Source organism: Nelusetta ayraudi, unplaced genomic scaffold (genome assembly GCF_046127955.1).
Source record: "Nelusetta ayraudi isolate G7.1 ecotype Tasmania unplaced genomic scaffold, CSIRO-AGI_Nayr_v1 ptg000041l, whole genome shotgun sequence".
Taxonomy (NCBI): Eukaryota; Metazoa; Chordata; class Actinopteri; order Tetraodontiformes; family Monacanthidae; genus Nelusetta; species Nelusetta ayraudi.
In genome coordinates, this window is record NW_027466091.1 from 87527 (window position 1) to 104948 (window position 17422).

General features: G+C 43.9%; 1 protein-coding gene across 3 annotated transcripts in view; it reads left to right on the forward strand.

The window, feature by feature from the left end:
- pde4d (phosphodiesterase 4D, cAMP-specific) overlaps positions 1-17422 on the forward strand; it is a 127728-nt gene that overhangs the window by 61867 nt on the left and 48439 nt on the right. The window lies entirely within an intron of this gene.

Here is a 17422-nt window from a genome sequence, read left to right on the forward strand (position 1 = left end):
GGAGTGGAGGGCCTCAAGCGAAACATGCTGCTGCTGCTGCTGCTGCTGCTGCTGCTGCTGCTGCTGCTGCTGCTGCTGCTGCTGCTAATCCAGGCGGAGCACGACTCTCTCTACCTCGGTCCTGTGTCCCCTCGCTATTCTCTTTCCAGGACTTAAACTTTCTATCTCAAGGTGTTGCCACTGTTTACAAGTCAATACATTCTGTGTTCAGAATGTATTTGCTTTTGTATTCACCAAAACAAGATTGAAATACCTTAATCTGAGCTTTAGACTTGCCAGAAGGCAAACTTTGCCTCGTCTTGAGAGTGCTTGGATTCTCTTCTTCCCATTTTCTGTCTTCATTCTGCTGTGAGCTATTTAGCAGCTGGTCTTAGTCTCCTCTTTAAAAGCTTGGGTGTAGAAAAGACATTTATCTACTGTTTTAATAAACTGGGAGAAAGTCTGTTTCTGAAATGGCCCATAGTTGTATTAGATGGAAAGAAAAATGTTAGATATACTTACAGAATGGTGAAGACAAATGCTAGGAAACCAGATGATAAATTACATCTTTTTATATATATAAAGTCTGAGTCTCTGAGTGGAAAATTGTAGATATCCTGTCCAGAAAAAAATGACAGCTCTCCACCAATTCCCAAATGTGTCAGTGGCCCAAATACAGGTGCTTGTGTGTCATCTTGCTAAATACAAAGTGAGTGAAGGGAGTGGCACTAATGTTACGTTTCTGATGCCAGTGACATGTTGTTTAGGTGAATTCATTTTATTTTTTGAACTCATAGTTTTACCTCTTCCCACCTTACTGCTTTCACAATGACCCTTCAGTGGATTTCAGGTGTCACATGGACAATACCGCTGAAGTGCGAGTCCACAGCCGCATGTTATTGTGGCTTTGAACGGCTTGTTGTCGTCGTTTTGCCTCTTGTGTTCACATTGCCAGCAGCCTGCTCAGACTTGGCAGCCTGCTCAGACTTGGCATTTATTGCTATATCTGCCCGTTTCCTTGAGTCGTTGCATTACGCTGCTCTGAGGTGCCTATGGACTGCGGTTGCCCGCTTTTGGTGCATCATGCAGGATTCTCCAGGTTTTATCAGCCCAAACACGTTTTTCTGTCGTCCCTGGAGAAATGAGCGCCTGTGATTTGCATACATATTGGCATCGCCGCCGCCGCCGCTGCTGCTGACACATCAGCCATCAGCACGGCGCTGGCTCTGCATTTGCAGAGAAGGGCAGTTTGGGACTAATCAACGTGATCGCATGTTTTTGCACACATGCGCACAATTGTACACCTTCTGGTTACCCCCACCCACCACTGCTTGCCGTCGTGACTCTCGTGCTGGCCGAGATTGGACAGGGTGCTCGCTCCATGACTCAGCTCTGATTTGGTATTCTGTGTCCGAGTTGGTGTTACGCTGAGATGAATAAGAAAACCCAGATTATGTAACCGTGCGGCTGGAAGAGACTGTAAAAGCCATTCATGAATGAGTCTGAGAGTGATGGAGGGCTCATCATGTCTATGTGATTAGGAATATTAGGTTCCTGAGGCATAGTCTATTGCTGTTACCATGTCTTTACGGCAGTTTTTTAAATTACATCTTTAATGCAATATTTCATTTTGATTCATTGCTCTGGGCCAGAAATGGATTCCTTTTGCACTGGTGCAACGCTTGCCTGTCATGAACAGAAGTCCAGATCTCTGTTGGACTGACTGCGGAAGGATGAGGTGTCATTGGAATAAACAAGTTCACGTGACATGGAGGCTTTGCTGAAATATCCGGGGGAAAAACACAAGCGACAATTAAAGTTGGAAATGGAAAAAAAAAAAAAAAGATCTTGTTGAATCTTAGAATAGAGTAGAAGACCTTTATTGATCCCACAGTTGGAAAATCTGCTTCAGAGGGGTGCTGAAGCGTGTTACACTTCTACACTTCCCCGGCACGGTATCCTTGGAAGAGGTAGAGTTCATGCAAAAGCACAAGCACGTTCACATACTGTACATTCGAAGTGCAGCACAACTGTTCTGACCAAAATCTAAAAACAAAAGCCTCAGCATCATTTGTCTGTGCTGTGTGTTTTGTTTTTTTTAGTTAGTGTGAGTCAGAGCGGGGTAGCAGGGGAGGCCCTAATGTGAGACCATTAATTGTTTTCAGTTGACGTGTATGACATGATTCGGGCTAAATTTTGTGTTTGTTAAAATACAAATGTCAGTTAATACAGTCAAGGAAATTTCAATTACAACTGTGTAGTGAATGAGCAGCTGGCAACACGCAGATGAGCATTTTATCAACATAATGGAGGAGCAGGTTGACGTCCCATTGTTATCCACTAACCACGAGCTGCCTAATTGCCTTATTTTTTACCTGACACTCTCCCGTGGCTGTGCAAATGTGCTGCCAGACGACAAAGGGAATGATTACAACCACCTGTAGTGCCCGATGATTTTTTTTCTTTTCTGTGTGGAGAGGATAAAAAAAAAAAAAAAAAAAAACACTAAGTTTTGTGATCCGGCACGGACACCTGTAGTGGCTGTCAGTCCAGTACAGATCTTCCAGAGGGGCAGTTCAACCGAAATTGAGATCTCACCACCTGAGGCTGTGATGAAATTTTCAAAGAAACGACCATTCTTGAGCTGCCAGAGGGCAAAGAATTGCACCTAGTAGAAGTGGAAGCCTGCTGTGGCCAAGTTCTGCCGCATCAAGCAAACCTCAACATGTCTCAGGTGTCTGAAGACGGTCCATTTTGTTTTGAAACTTGCATGATTATACCAAGTTTTTAAATTTTTGTCAAGATATCAACTGTAGCCTCCCAGTGACTATGCAGTGGTTATTGCAGTGTTGAGGTCACTGTGGCTGAGGAGAAATTGTGAGACATGTTCTCCAGACACATGAACGACACCTAGTCGATTATTGTTATTATTATTATTATTATTATTATTATTATTATTTAAAAACATGGACACTATTTGCTTCTACACCCTAATCATATTTTTTTTCCTCTGTGAAACTCCAAAACAGTGGTGTACTACAGATCGAAACGTGTCAATACATCCTTGTTTCAACATTTGAATAGACTGTCACTGTCCCTTAACATTACAGCACCTGGATGCCACTTTAGTGCTAAATGATCTCTGACTGCTTAGCCATGACTGGGATACGCAGTAGGCACACCGCAGTACCAGCAGCCAAAGAGGTCAGAAGTAAAGCAGGGAGATATTCTGGTCTGAATATGAGCTCCTCTCCACATGAGATCTCATTCATCAACAGGCTGATATTTGACTGTAACGGTATCGGTAATTTGCCTGGGTAAGTGGTAAAGAGGGTGCTCACACTTGGTGCTCGTATCAGTAGAAAAAGCATTGATTGGTATTACTGATCGTTTGCATGCAGACGCCTGAAAGTGCCTCCGCAGCAGATTTAATTAAAAGATGAATCTGAGGTGGAGAGGCTGCAGCTGTGGGACCTCATCAAAGCTCTTTTGATATGTTTATCTTTTCGATTCATAAAAACCTCCAAAAGAGAATCTTAAAAGATGCCTGCGGGTGCACGTCGGTGCTCGTCGGCCAGACGTTGATTTCAAATGTGATCGTACATCCTCCCGTTAACCGAATTGGTTAGTATGAACATGCAAAAACAGGGTGTAATCTGACATATTTTATTAGCCAGTAATCCTCTTGAAAGATACAAAGTCGTTCCTTTTTTTTTTTTTAAAGAAAACATGATAACTCTGAATTGGAGTGAATTATGACTTTGCATGAGGCTGTTTGAACCACGGCAAATGTGTTTTAGAAGTCTTTTAACAGCCGCGAGTGTCTCTCTAATGGACCTCAGATGTCTATATACTTTGTTGCCGCCTGATTTGAAGAGGTACCGCCTTCCCTACGGATTAATTGAAGTGTGGCAAAGGTTCTCCTGATCACACAAAGACTCCACCGAGGGTTGAATGTGGCCTGAAGTCTTCATTATGTTCTCCTCGAGAGCCCTCTCGGGCCTGGAGGTGAGGTCCATTAATGATGCACAGCGTTGGTAGATTCATTAGTCATCACGCTAGTATGCAAGTGCAGCTCATTATCTCACTAGCGCCTTAGCCACGCGTACATGTGGATTGTCGGGGGATGATACTTCTGTCGTTAAGTACACATTTGGCAACCTGAAGCATGAACATATGTAGAAATTGCACGTTGCAAGAAATGGCTGCTGTCAAGCACAATAGCAGCGTTTCCACTACCCCTAGAATTGTGCAAAACCTAAATATCACAATAAAAAGCTGGTAATATAAATGCCTAAATTAGGAAAAATCTCTTAAATTTCGCTAAAAGTTTGACGCTCTCGTGAGGTGGTTTTTCAGACGTATCGATATAAAGGTATATTGCAAAAGTGTCATGGAAATGACATTTACTCGTCACCCGACATGACGTATGGGGTCAGGTGACCAGTGACCTGATTCAGATATACGTTAAGACAGTTTAAAGAAAGTCCCACTCAAAAGGTTGTTTCCATTTTTTGCCTTTGACATTATGACATTAGACATGTCATATGACACGTCTAATCTTTTCAACGAGTGACAGACAAACTTATCCTGCGTTCCTACGTTTTTCTTGATTGGCAGCAATTCATCCAGTCCCTTTAAGTCCCACTTTAGATTTATTTGTATTTCTTTTCACCCAGCGGGCTCCTTCATCCCACCTTGTGTTTGTGTCTGTGAATGGAACCTGGGCGCACAGAATGTCCACCTCTGGCGCTCCTAATGAGTTGCACGTCCAATTAAGATGCAGCTGCCTCCTGTGATGTGAGAGCAGCGCCGTTATTGATGTGGCCCCTTGATCATTTCTCGCAGCTGCTTCCAATATCCTGCTTTTTATAGGTGCTCATTTTCATCTTTTATGTGCCTGCATTTGTGTGCGCTTGTTTGTGCAAATATTGATTGTGCACACACATCTGCACATCCACGTGTGTGCGTTCGCGCGCTGGGCTCTTTAGTGTGTGTGTGTGTGTGTGTGTGTGTGTGTGTGTCGATCCTGATTACCAGCCCTCTGATGTCGGCCGGTCTGACCACTGGGGCTGCTTTACTCTGGGCTCACTGATGTTGCGCCGATGCATATTAAAAGATGAAGAATAAACAATGTCTCAGAGTGAGGCATTTGTGCTGAATCCAGGCTCAACTCAAGCCCTGCTTGCATTGTCCCAATGTGAAGCATCAAAATAAGGTTTGGTTTTTCTTTATTCAAAGGGAATTTAAAAAAAAAACACTTGATTCTTACTTCCAGGTTTCTAGTTATAAAAAAAATCTATGACATTGTTAAACATGGGTCCATATCAGTGGGTCATAAGCATTATTGAGTGATTGTCAGAGGAACGGCCACACATAACTGTATGTGACAGCTTTAGATGCACAGAATGCACTTTAGTCTGAATACATTGTCTCGTGCTGTACCGCGGTTGGTTCCTGTGCTTTCTCGGTCCAGGTTATCCAGCAGCCTACAACTTCAGGCTGCTGCAGTTAAGAGATAAATGTTTGGGTTGAAATCGAGTTATTAACCCCAGCAGTTCCTGAGGATAATCTGTAAAGCCAATTAATGAGGACACGGTAATGCTAGGCAATAATAAACACAAACAAGGCTAGCGTTACTGTTGAGGAATAGGCACTGCTGCAACATGTTGCATGTTCATCTTTTGAATGCATACACGTTTCCATGACAAGCAACTGTTTCATATGAGGAGAGATTAAAAGCACTCATCTTTTGTTAAGAGGCCCCAAATTATACACAGGTTCACTTTTTAACGTTTTTTTTTCCACTCAAGACAAACCAACAGAACACTGGGCAGGTGAAGCTAACACCTGACTGGGGGTGTCGTCACTAACCTGGGGAGGTATCGGAGCCCTTTGTGACATCAAACATGGCATCAGTTCCAGAACTGTTTGAGTGCACTTTCTGTAAAGTGAAACAAAAAAAGTGAAAGATCTTTTGTTCATAGACGTGTGTGTGTGTGTACACATATGTATGTGTATATACATATGTATGTATGTGTATATATATAAAAACTTTGCATTTGAGCATAAACTCAAATGCATAAATGATCGTGCCATATTGCTACACGATAATGGCCACAGCAGATTAATAACGGACTTTGTATACTCATGATAACTCCTAGTACTTGTACAGTTGTCAGAATGCGGTTTCTAAAGGGCTCCTCATCATCGTTGTTTTTCAAGAAGCTCATTAAGTAAATGCTTCTGTCTCCACAGAGGACAACTATGACACTATGACAAAGAGTTCCTCAGAGCTCAGGACAATTACAAGAGTATATTACAGATCTCTTGTTTTGTTTTCCTTCTTTCCAACGCCTCTCATTCTGCGCCTTTCTATTTATAGAAGCTGATTGGTTGCATGTTGCAGCACTGGTGTGGGCTACGTCTGCTTGCAGTTATGCCCCTTTGTTCCGCTGCCTTTCGCAAAGCGTATTTTGACCTGAAATGGTGGGATTAATGAAGGTACCTGAAACAGATCGGCACCTCGGCTCACCTCAAATGGCTTTAAATGGACCCTTTTCAGCAGAACAGCCGCCGCAAAGAAAAACTGTGCTGCGCTGGTTTTGTTGTCGATTCAGTCATGATCCCTCGGCTGCACTCAACAACTGAGATATTTCTTCTCCTTGTTTTTGGAGGTTTTTCCATTCATCCGAGAATCTGTCATCCGCTGTGGCGTCTCCAGGTTTACTCGCGTAGCACTTGTCTCTGCTAGTGGACAGTTTCTATTTTTGTCCTCACAAAAGAGGGACGCAAGGGAAAAATGAAAAAAAGAAAAAACGGTGGAACTGCAGCTGTGTCGGTGATCCAGAAAACTCCTTGAAGCTTCCTCCACTTGCATTGGCAACACTGAATCTGGCCTTCCAGTTACAAGTAGACAAACGATGTTATCAATGCTGCATACCTTTAATAGTGCATCAGGTCAATTTTGGTTCAAATAATAATTTAAAAAAAAAGGTGATCATGAAGAACATAAAGTCATGCGTGACGGAGAGTGTCGTGGTCTGGTACCACATACTCTGCATTTGAAAGCATTCATTCATTCACTCATTCATTCATTCAGCTTATCTTGTTGTCCACGTTGATACTAACACAAAATCCAAATCATCTCTTTGCCATTTTATCCCCTCCTTTGTCTTTGCAGTCTACACTGCAGCTCTTGTGAACAGTGTTGAATTTTTGATGCATTATACTGTTTATCTACATTGTTGAACCTGAGGCAGAGACGTATTATGAAGCTGTTCATTTCTGGTGTTGATTGCTTCTGCAGACTTCTGAACACGCACTGTGCTCATGCTTAGCAACGCTGGAAGTGTGAAGTGCCCGGAGAGGCAGAAAGACGCTTCACTCCATTCTAATATTGAAAATAAGCATCTAAATTTAGACTTTAATCTACCTTGATATTTGACTGCAACAGCTTCCTTGCACAAGCTTCTCTTCATTACTGAGACTTCCCTGATTAATGTGCTGCAGCACCGTGTTGCTCCATGCTGTAAGCTTTGCCTTGTTGCCTGTGCTTGGCTGCACCCCGTGCGTTGGTGTGGGTGTGTGTGTGTGTGCGCGTTTGTCTTCATGTTGCAGTGGGGGGTAAAATTGATTTGAGAGCCAGAACCGCTTAATCTTCTTTATAAAACTGGTATTCGACAGGAAGCTTATCTCAAACACCAGTGGAGGAGGATGGAGAAGGAGGGAAATAAAAGCAGAAGAGGGAAGATATAAAAAGAAGGAGCTCTGTTTTTGCGTCGGTGGCCTCGGCTTTGGCTTCTTTGCATGGAATGAATTTGAAAAGAAGACTTGATTTAATTTTTTTCCAAGATTTTTTTTTTTTTTTACCCTTTTTTTTTTTTTTACATGTACCACTTACCATGTCATGTACTATGACTATTATTACTATTGTTAATCAATCAATTGTCATATTTGTAAAGCCCGAATTTGCAAATCATTTTGCAAATGACTCTGCAAAAAGGATTTCTTCACTGACCCTTGTGGGGGGGGGGGGGGGGGGGGAGTGCAGGAAGGGTAAAAGTGTGATCACACTCTGATATCATTATAAAATAAGCCATAGACATTGTGAAATGCATAAAGCACCAATACATTAAACGGCATCTACATTTGGAATCGGGTTCTGTTCGAGATGGGTTTGTAATCTGATTTTTAAACAAGGAATTTGAACATATAGTTTCAAATTTCCGCTTGTATTTAAGGTAATTGCTCCCATGTCTCCATAGTTGTAACATTTCAGGCAACAGGGGACGTAAAAAGCCCAAATACAGCAGCAATACAGTCCCCCAGCAGTACTGCTTCTCATCCCCTTAAAAGATTAGGAAAGATAATCCAGATGGAGCTCAGTAGCAAATGGCAGCATCCTCTGGTTCCAATTTGTGAAAAGTGGGAGAAAAATCTTTGCAACAAAGTTTAAAAAAAGCCACTAAAAGGTGAAGAATCCGGCAGAAGAATACCAACGGCAGTGCCAGCACCTCCTTTTAACGCCTCGCTGCTTCACCTTAATTCCCCACTTCGGTTTATGCAACCTCTTCGCTACCTGTTCATGTTGGTAGATTGCAGCGATTGTGTGAATGTACTGCTGACAAACAGCAGATGGGATGTTGATCGATTAGCTCTGACATACGGAGCATTTGGTTGCCGGAAGATTTTGAGCGCGTACATTTTATTTTATTTTATTTTATTTGCTTTGATGGATGGAGGCGTGGATGCAGTGGTTTGATGCCCGCTCAATGTGTAGATGTTGGATTTAGAAGAAGCTGGGGAAAGGGCACTGCTGGAGCGGAAACTACCTGTTGGTAGGCGAGTTCCCAGTTTTCTTTTGTTAAGAGTGGAAAACAAACTGCTCTGATCATTCACTGCTGCTCTCTGCACTTTGCCCACTGTGGAGCTTATGTTCATAACGGTGTTCTGCATCGAGGTGACTCCAGACTTCTACTCAATTGCTTTTTGTTTCTTTGAAGCCTCGTCGAAAGGATACCAAAAAACAGAAGCGTTCTCATCTCTGCCAGCGCCGCTGTCACTGCCAGAAAACTCTACTTTTATTGTGTGCCAGAACTTCGGTGACACCGTTTTCCTCCTTGATGCGGTCAGTGTGGAGCTGTAGCCTACAAATCGAGTGCCTTTCCCGAGGACGCGCTTCCTCCTCCTGGTTTATCACACAGAGGCCTCAACACAACACGCTTATGCAACAAAAAAAAATAATAATAATAAACCCGGGGAAAAAGAAAACACGCAAACAAGCAAATCTCCTGCGCACACATCCCATCCATTGTGGACACAGTTAAACATGCAGATTCCAGGCGCAGCGACGTACATGTTTGTGTCCGTGTTTTAACACGTGTGGCGGACAATGACCAGATTCTCTCGCATACTTTCCTCCCCGGGGGTGCGGGGGGGCCGTGATTAAAAGTCATTACTATCTCGCGCTATGGCAGTAATCAGAAGCGCACACACCTGTTGTCGGCAGCTGTTGCCGGTCACAAGCTGTTGTCCTTCACTCCGGCACCAGATGCTTTGGAGGAGACCACTGTTTGGTGGGATAAATCATCGGCATAAAATCCAGCCACCAGGGGGAACCGTGTTGCGAAGTGCTGCGAGATGTCCTTCACCCGCGTGCTCCACGCTCAGGAGCATAATGGGACTTGGTGCACGTGTTTTAAGTCTGCTCCGTTCCAGAATCGTACATGGAGAATGAAGCGATGAAAATAAAATTCAGACTTACCTAAACTAGTCCAGTGTGGTAAATCTTTAAGGAAACCCGGTATTTAAGGAAGTCCACCTGACGCCGCATTTCCCATTAAACCCCTGTCAGGTGGACTTCCTGTAAAGATGGCGCTGCAAGATGGCAGCTAACTAGGAGCAAGATCCACGTTAAGCTTTTGCCAATATAAAAATCATAAATCATGCCAAATTGTACACAATGGACCTTTAATACATGTCCGGTTCATTTATTCATTTGTTCTGAGAGTCTTTACTTTCTGGAGAGTATTTACGTGACGTGAAGGTGAAGATTGTTGATGGAGTTTGGTGGCCGTACGAGTTTGGTTCTGGCCGCAAGCCAGCGGAGTCATTTTCTGTCTGGTTTTCTTTTTCTTTTCTTTTTTATTAACGCTCCTCATCAGCATCTCCATGACGGGTTGTTGATTGGCTTTCGTGCCGTGCCAGAAAAGTAAATGTAAGTGCTTTTAGGACTCAACTTGTCCATTATTGCCAGGATAAAAGGGTGCCGGGCAGGCAACCAGTGTTCCATGGTCCTAACCAGATCCACTGGGCGTGTTGTGGAAGCGGTGCCATATATATACTGCGGGTATATATAGATGTATGTGTATATGTGTACATATGTATATATGAGAGAGGCCTGCATCCGAACATGGGAGCCTTCGTGTCTTGCTCGGATCAATAAACCTGCACCAGAATGGAGGGAGGTGGGATTAAAAAAAGAGCAGTTTTCTCACCAGTGCAGCGGTGCCATGCACACTCAGCCCTCCTCATTACTTGAAAACAAATCTCAGTACAGCAAAACCATCCTCTTCAGTGCACACCAATACGTGCTTCTCTGTGGCAGCTATACTGCCGACAAATAAAAACATAAATCAAACCCAGCGGGCGCTAGAGAGTGTCGGCGGTGGCGCAACGCTCTCGGCACGATTTCATCACAAACTGAATTAGCCGTCCTGTTTGCCCGCTTGCGCCTAATGGGCATTTTGTTGTTTTTCTGCTTATCTGTTTATCTAATCAGATGCAGAGGTTAGGTGGGGGGCCTGTCTCATTAACTTGCAGGATATTGATTTCCTGTGTTTAGGGCACAGCTCTGCCGCAGCCTGCCCGCTGTCTGCAGACGAGAGGAATGCAGGCTGCTCCACGTAGCTCGTCAATCGATCCCACCGTGGCTCCAAGTTGTGGTGCTTGTTGCGGGTGTGTATTTTACCCCCCGCCCCTCTTCTTGAACTCCCACAAATGCTTTGGTGTAAAAATAACAACTAAAGTTGATTGCTGAAAAGGTGTCGGGAAGATATTTTGGCAACAAGACCATTAACACTCTGCGGTATTTGTTTATAGTGTTGCCTGATGTGACTTTCTCTGCCTTTGAAACCTGCAGATGCCAGAACTAAGTTGTTTGTCTATCTGGGTATAACTGCCGGATCTCTGATGAAAAATGAGCTTCCTGTGACCTTGTTCTCTGCCTTGTGAAAATTGGATTGGCCCAAAGTAAAGAAAAGATTAGCGCTCGTGCACATCAGCCTGCAGTTTGAAATCCAGCAGCCTGAACCGTCGGTGGCTGGATCTCATCAGGAGTCAGTCAGGCCCAGTCATTTGGAGCGGGGCGCTCCTTTAGTCGCCAGGTTTGCTCGCGGTTTCGCCACGCTCACGGGTCGAACAGATTAAATTGATTCCACTTTATTGCGTTTATCCCCCTCCTGCCTGCCTGCCAGTGTAATTAATGTATCGTCAATGTTGCTGGTTGTTGGCGAGCAATGTGATAAATGCGTAGGAGTGGCTCCTCTCGCACACAGCCCGTCGATGTGAGTGTGCGCCATTTGCTGCACCGAGGTGTGTGTGTGTGTGTGTGTGTGTGTGTGTGTGTGTGTGTGTGTGTGTGTGTGTGTGTGTGTGTGTGTGTGTGTGTGTGTGTGTGTGTGTGTGTGTGTGTGTGTGTGAGCAATGCGTCATCCTGCGACTTGCTGAAGCCCAGGAGCTCCCCTTCGGTAGCTCCCATGCTGCTTCACTCCGTTATGTAACAATGCTGTTCTTACACTCTTCCTCACACTCTCTTGCCCCCTGCCCCTTCTCTTTTTGTCCCTCTTTGCCGGGTTTTTTGTTTTGTTTTTTTTGCGAACTTGCACATGCAGAAGGTAGCAGTTTGTGGTTTATTGGATGCGGTTGGGAGGATCCTTACTGCTGATGCTTGCTTTTGTAAAGTGTGTATCACACTGCAGCAGACAGTAGCATGAGAGATGTCCAATCTGTATTCTGTTTGTTCTCTACTTCGCCCCCTCCATTGTTCTGACCGTATTCTCTTTGAGCGGGCACAGCTGCATTAATGCAGAAACGCAAGCAGTGTTTGCAGCCTTCTGTGATACGGGGGGGTGAAAATGAAGTGTTTCATCAGAACTCCCTTTGTAGTTTTTACTTGCTAGGGAAGTTACTGGCACTGGCTGGGGTTTTATATGCTGTCTTTAATAAAAGTGTAACCCCTGCATTGGCAAAGAGCTACAAGATGAGAATGAAGTAAGTGTTTTCCTACCTTAAAATTGTATTTTCCAAAACAAATCAAATCGTTCATTGAAATGACGTAAACCCTGGTACTCCTTCCCCACTGGACTGATAGGACTGCGTAACTTGAGTTGCCTGCCCAGCACCTTCTCACGAGAACTTGCCTCACTTTACAGTAACCCCTCACACACCAACATTATACCTGACTTAAAGAAAGTAGCCATCTAACTCCCTGTTCTTTATGCGTTCGTTACAGCAAAGATTTAAAAAGAGTCTGTATATTTACAGTATATATGAGTAATGTCACATGGAGATGGTCCACCACAGTGATACGACACTTGCAGGTGGGAGGTGGGAGTTGGGAGTTGAGGACCAGACAATTTGTATCTCTTAATGAAAAGATTTTTAAAATAATTAAAATTCAGTCGATCATGAGTTATTGGAGTCAGTGGAAAATTGCTGCGACAGTCCAGGTTCTTCACCTCCTTTCAAAATGTATCAATGCTTTAAACACCAGGGGCTGTTTATGAAACAGCCAGAGGCTGATTTTCTCGCCCTCTCTTTCAGTTTGGTGAGTGAATGTCCCTGATTGGGAACAGGGATCATCTAGTTAAATTAATTCTATTTTTACCCTGTGCACCCATCCACTGGGTCAAATTTACAACATGCCAATCACTTTCTAGCAAAAGCAATTCATCAACGGGTCTGAGTTTTTCCAGATTCTTGTTCAAAAATCCTTCATTCCTGTATATTGACATTGTGAAATCAGTATTCATGTTCCACCTCCCTTACTTGACAAATGTTCATATAAACCTGGCTGACCAAAGTTTATTTATAGGTTGGGGAATGCCTGCATACATATTGAATGAAAATGTCCAGCAGCCATTTTTTGAACCTTACTTCATAAATTATAGAGCTCCATTTTTTTCTCCTTGAGACAGCGCTCCATAAGTATTTTTTTTTTTGTCAGTCTTTTAGAGTCAAATCTTTTAAAAGGTGCCAGCTGTTCAAACCAATGTGGGAACTAGATTTTACACATTTACATCAACTACATTGAGTTATAAAGGAGTTAATTTATTTTGTACTCCTGGAGCGTACGATCGTCTTGACTTGGAGGGAAGGAGTCTCTGTAGAGACAAACATCTGACACTTGACTGTCTGGACAATAGCAGGGTCAGGCAGGGTCAAGCTCAGAATGTGGCAGTCATCTGACATCAACGCACTTGACTCTACAGAACCGAGATTTATCACTATTAATGTCGCCTTTGTCAGTTATCACTGGCCTGATCTGAACCTAATGTTTCTAAAGAGGAAATGTGGATGGACTTTGGCGATTTTTTAAAATGTCTTTATTTATTAAGAGAAAATTGTAATTGATGAACTGGAATATATTTAGAAGGCAATCCTTGCATTTTGATACGGTGTTGCACATGACCACACCACTTTCAGGCACGGACATAAGAAAAACCGTGCCTCCTCACCTGCGGAAAGCAGGTTTAGTCAATGAATTCTGCAATCGCCCAATGTATTAATTTCTGAAACCTTGAGTTAACAAGGATTTCTCAGGTTGCAATAATAAGGATGCCCCTGTCAAAAGACAGCACAATGAACAGGATGCGGAGTCATACGTTCCATCTGTCCGCTCTAATTGCAGACATGTGTCCCTCCCTCCAATCCTCCCCTCGGAGCTGCTGATGGTAATTAACATACCACCATAGGTCATCATTAGGTCATATCATCCCTCCAAGGAATTACTAATCACACCCTGATCGGTGCTAAGACCCTTCAGCAGTGTAATTAAGGTCCAGGGAATGCAGAGGAGCCAGTTGAGTGCCTTGGCTGGAATGGTGACAGTGTTGCTGCATTGCAGGAAAAGTCTATTTTTGGAGGGGTTGAGCAACAGAGCCGATAACGTGGCTGGAGATGGAGGTGTGCGGAGCGCTGGATGAGCCGGAGGAGTGGATGCAAAAGCATTGTTCGTACATGCCGCGGGGTTCGCATAGGAACAAGGGCTGACAGCGATGTATGCTAGCAGTGGGCTGCAGTGCCTGCGATCATGTCTTTTCGTCAACGGTTCATTCTGTTCTCCATTCTCTTGTCTGCATGTTCAAAATCCCAACTTGTATAACAGGTGCGTTAAATATGTTGATTTTGGAACATTGGCTGTCCTTCTCTCTTATTGTCGCCATTATTTGCGCTAGAATAAATGACAGAATCTGAATTCTGATTGGCTCTGTGCACCTCATGATGCAGCATATGGACAGGACGCTGTTGTTGTAGATAAAATGACATGTTCCATTCAAGATCTTATAGGTCATTGGGAACGCATTTGGACAAATGCGCCTTGGCAAATATATTTTATTCCACATAGTCTGTCCCTGAGCAGCTACTTAACTCTCAGCCCAATAGGCGTTTTTCACAGCTGCCTTATTGACGGGGGGAAAATGGATCGCATAATGACGCGGATCCGTTTATTGTGGCAGAACCTTTCCACTCGGCTGGCAGGCGTAAGAGCGGCATTTAGACTCTTCACGACCTAAATGGCACAGAACTCTGATTTGTATCATTGAAATTGCTTTTGCCAATCTGACTGACTCCTTCTTAAAAAATGGACGCCGTTGCGGTGGGGGGGGAGGCCTGTTGGCTGTTCTCTCACGACACGTTGGCGTACCCTTCCTGTCTTTCATTCTCTTTCTGCTCTGCTGGGCTCCTGCCCTCTGCGTCGTTTTTATTTATTTATTTTTTGCCAACCATTCATGTTAGGCGGCAGCAGGTGAGCCTCTTTGTTTCTGGAAAGAATTGGAGCTGACGTGAAAGCCTATTAAGTGACATCGCGCCAACCAGGTGCACTTTTCATGCAAACAATGGCACAACTATTAAGGTTGCACGGCTGCAACCTGATCAGTGCACGTATGGCGGACCTGAAATGTGATGAGTTCGAGTCCATTACATGAGCTATGTACTTGATCTTGCGCTCCAGCAACTGGCTGACGGGTGCGTGTTACAGTGTCAACAGCGGCCCTTCTCGACAACCAGCACATTTCTGGCAAACTTCAAGATGTTCCTCACTTTACAGGAGGAGAGGACCTGTTATTGGAAAAGTGTGCAGGTTAATTGTTTTGTGCATTTAGCCACCGCTTTTTGGAGAGCAGCTTACTGTGTCTGTTCCTGTGTTTGTTAATGTGAATTGAACGCATGAAAACCTAGTCAAGATGTGATATGTTGTTTCTTATTTGCACTTTTTTTTTAATCTGTTGAATTCCCAACCTAATTGCAGTTTATCACAGGATAATGACTTGACAGTTAAGAGTAAGAATTATGTTTGCTCCCTCAATTTAACGGGATAATGACAGTTTAGGAGGAGAGTGCAGAGTTTGTTAATGATGTGCCTCCTCACCAGATGGTGTTAGAAAGGAGATTGCCTTGGGTTATGGATCATTGATATTTTAATATGCTCCCATCTGTACCTGCACTTGGGAAATGGCCTTGTGAAGGAGTCTAAGATGCAGTGTTGGTTTTCACTGGATCTTTGTGGTCTCTCTTTAAACAGGGAACAATGCATTGTTCTTTGTTTACTTGGTGAAAGTGGGTTAAACACCTTCACTTCTGGCCACCCCAGGGGTTTCCTCAAGCAGCAGATATTGATTGACGTTAATTCTTCTCGAGTACTATGGTGGACACTTCAGTTCATAAATCTCCTGAATTGTCTAAATCAACCATGGTCACAGACTGATTACAGTGATGACGAATCAATGCTTGAAATAAAACCCATTTGAGTTGGTATGAAAAAATGGCAGGATTGACAATACATTTCCTGATTCTTTATCTTTATGTGATGAAGTTTTTTTTATTACATGAAACCTATGAAATGTATAAAGGAACCGTCTGTATAATTTTGTATAATTAAAAAAGCAAAACTGCCTTTTGTTCACTAGAGGGTGCTAAGTGCACCTTTTTCTGGTGCAGCCAAGTGGTATTGAGACTCAGTTCAACAGGGATTAAAACGCTGTGTATTTGGTGATTTACAAGGGAGGGAGAGCTGGACCGTTCACCTCGCGGCTCGTCTAAGCCCCCTGTCTCTCAAAAGAGACACTCACGATCAAAGTTTATGTACCTTCTTGTATAACTGTATAAGAAGCCTTTATTAATCCCACATTGGGGAAATTTGCATAATTACAGCAACAAGACGATAGAAAAGAATGGAGATTATTGATTAGGCGAATTTGCCAAAATGGTGAACGAGGAGAAACATTTACTATGACACTCTATACACTCTACACTGTCTAATTAGAATTTCTGCCACATGTACCACACACGCATTTATGACTAATTAAAACAGCACTCTCACATCCTCGGCTAATAAAACAGCCCAATTTTCCTCCTGTCTCTGGGTCTGCCATTAAAAAAAAAAAAAAGTGGGGAGGGGAAAAAAAAACAAAACAGTTTTTTTGGCCACTTGAACATTCCTCACATTCAGCAAATGGGCTTTGAAGCTCCCCTGTGTCCTCCCCATTAAATGTGTGAATCTAATTACAACTGATTCAAAGCGGGGGGGAGGGGTTGAGTTAACCTTTGCTCAAATGCCACCACACGAGCGCCTGTGAATGACAAGAAGGCCCCGGCTGCAGGCCTTTCCAGAGCGACACGGCCGCGGATGGACAGCTCGCCCCCCTCAGAGGACCAAAACACTGCGGAGGCCACAGTTTTCCCCCGCTCCCCGGAGAGCTTCCATTCTCCCGTCTGAATCCAAACGACATGAGCCGCTTCACGGCCACGTGCGTGCGTGCTAATGGCATTTTAATTTGATTCAGTCGACACCATGGAGTACCAAATATCACCGGCCTGCATTTAGACTTTAGTTTAAGTGGGGATAAATGAATTGGTACTCGGACGGACGTGCTAGAGGAGTCGCAGCAGCTCTGTTTCTGTTTTTGCAAAGCACCCACAGCCGAAGCATAGACGGGCCACACGCGGGCTGCGCTGTCGGACGGGCCCTGTGATGTGACCGTAAAGGTTACTCAGCCCGTGTTCGCCGATATTGATCCGCTGATAAATGAAGAAAAGTACTTTGCTAAATGTCAGTGCACATGAAATCGATTGTGTGCATGTCCTGTCCTGTAACCTGGCCTGGCCTGTGTAATGCGGACAACGGTTTGCTGGGAGCCGCGTTTGGCTGCTCATGTAA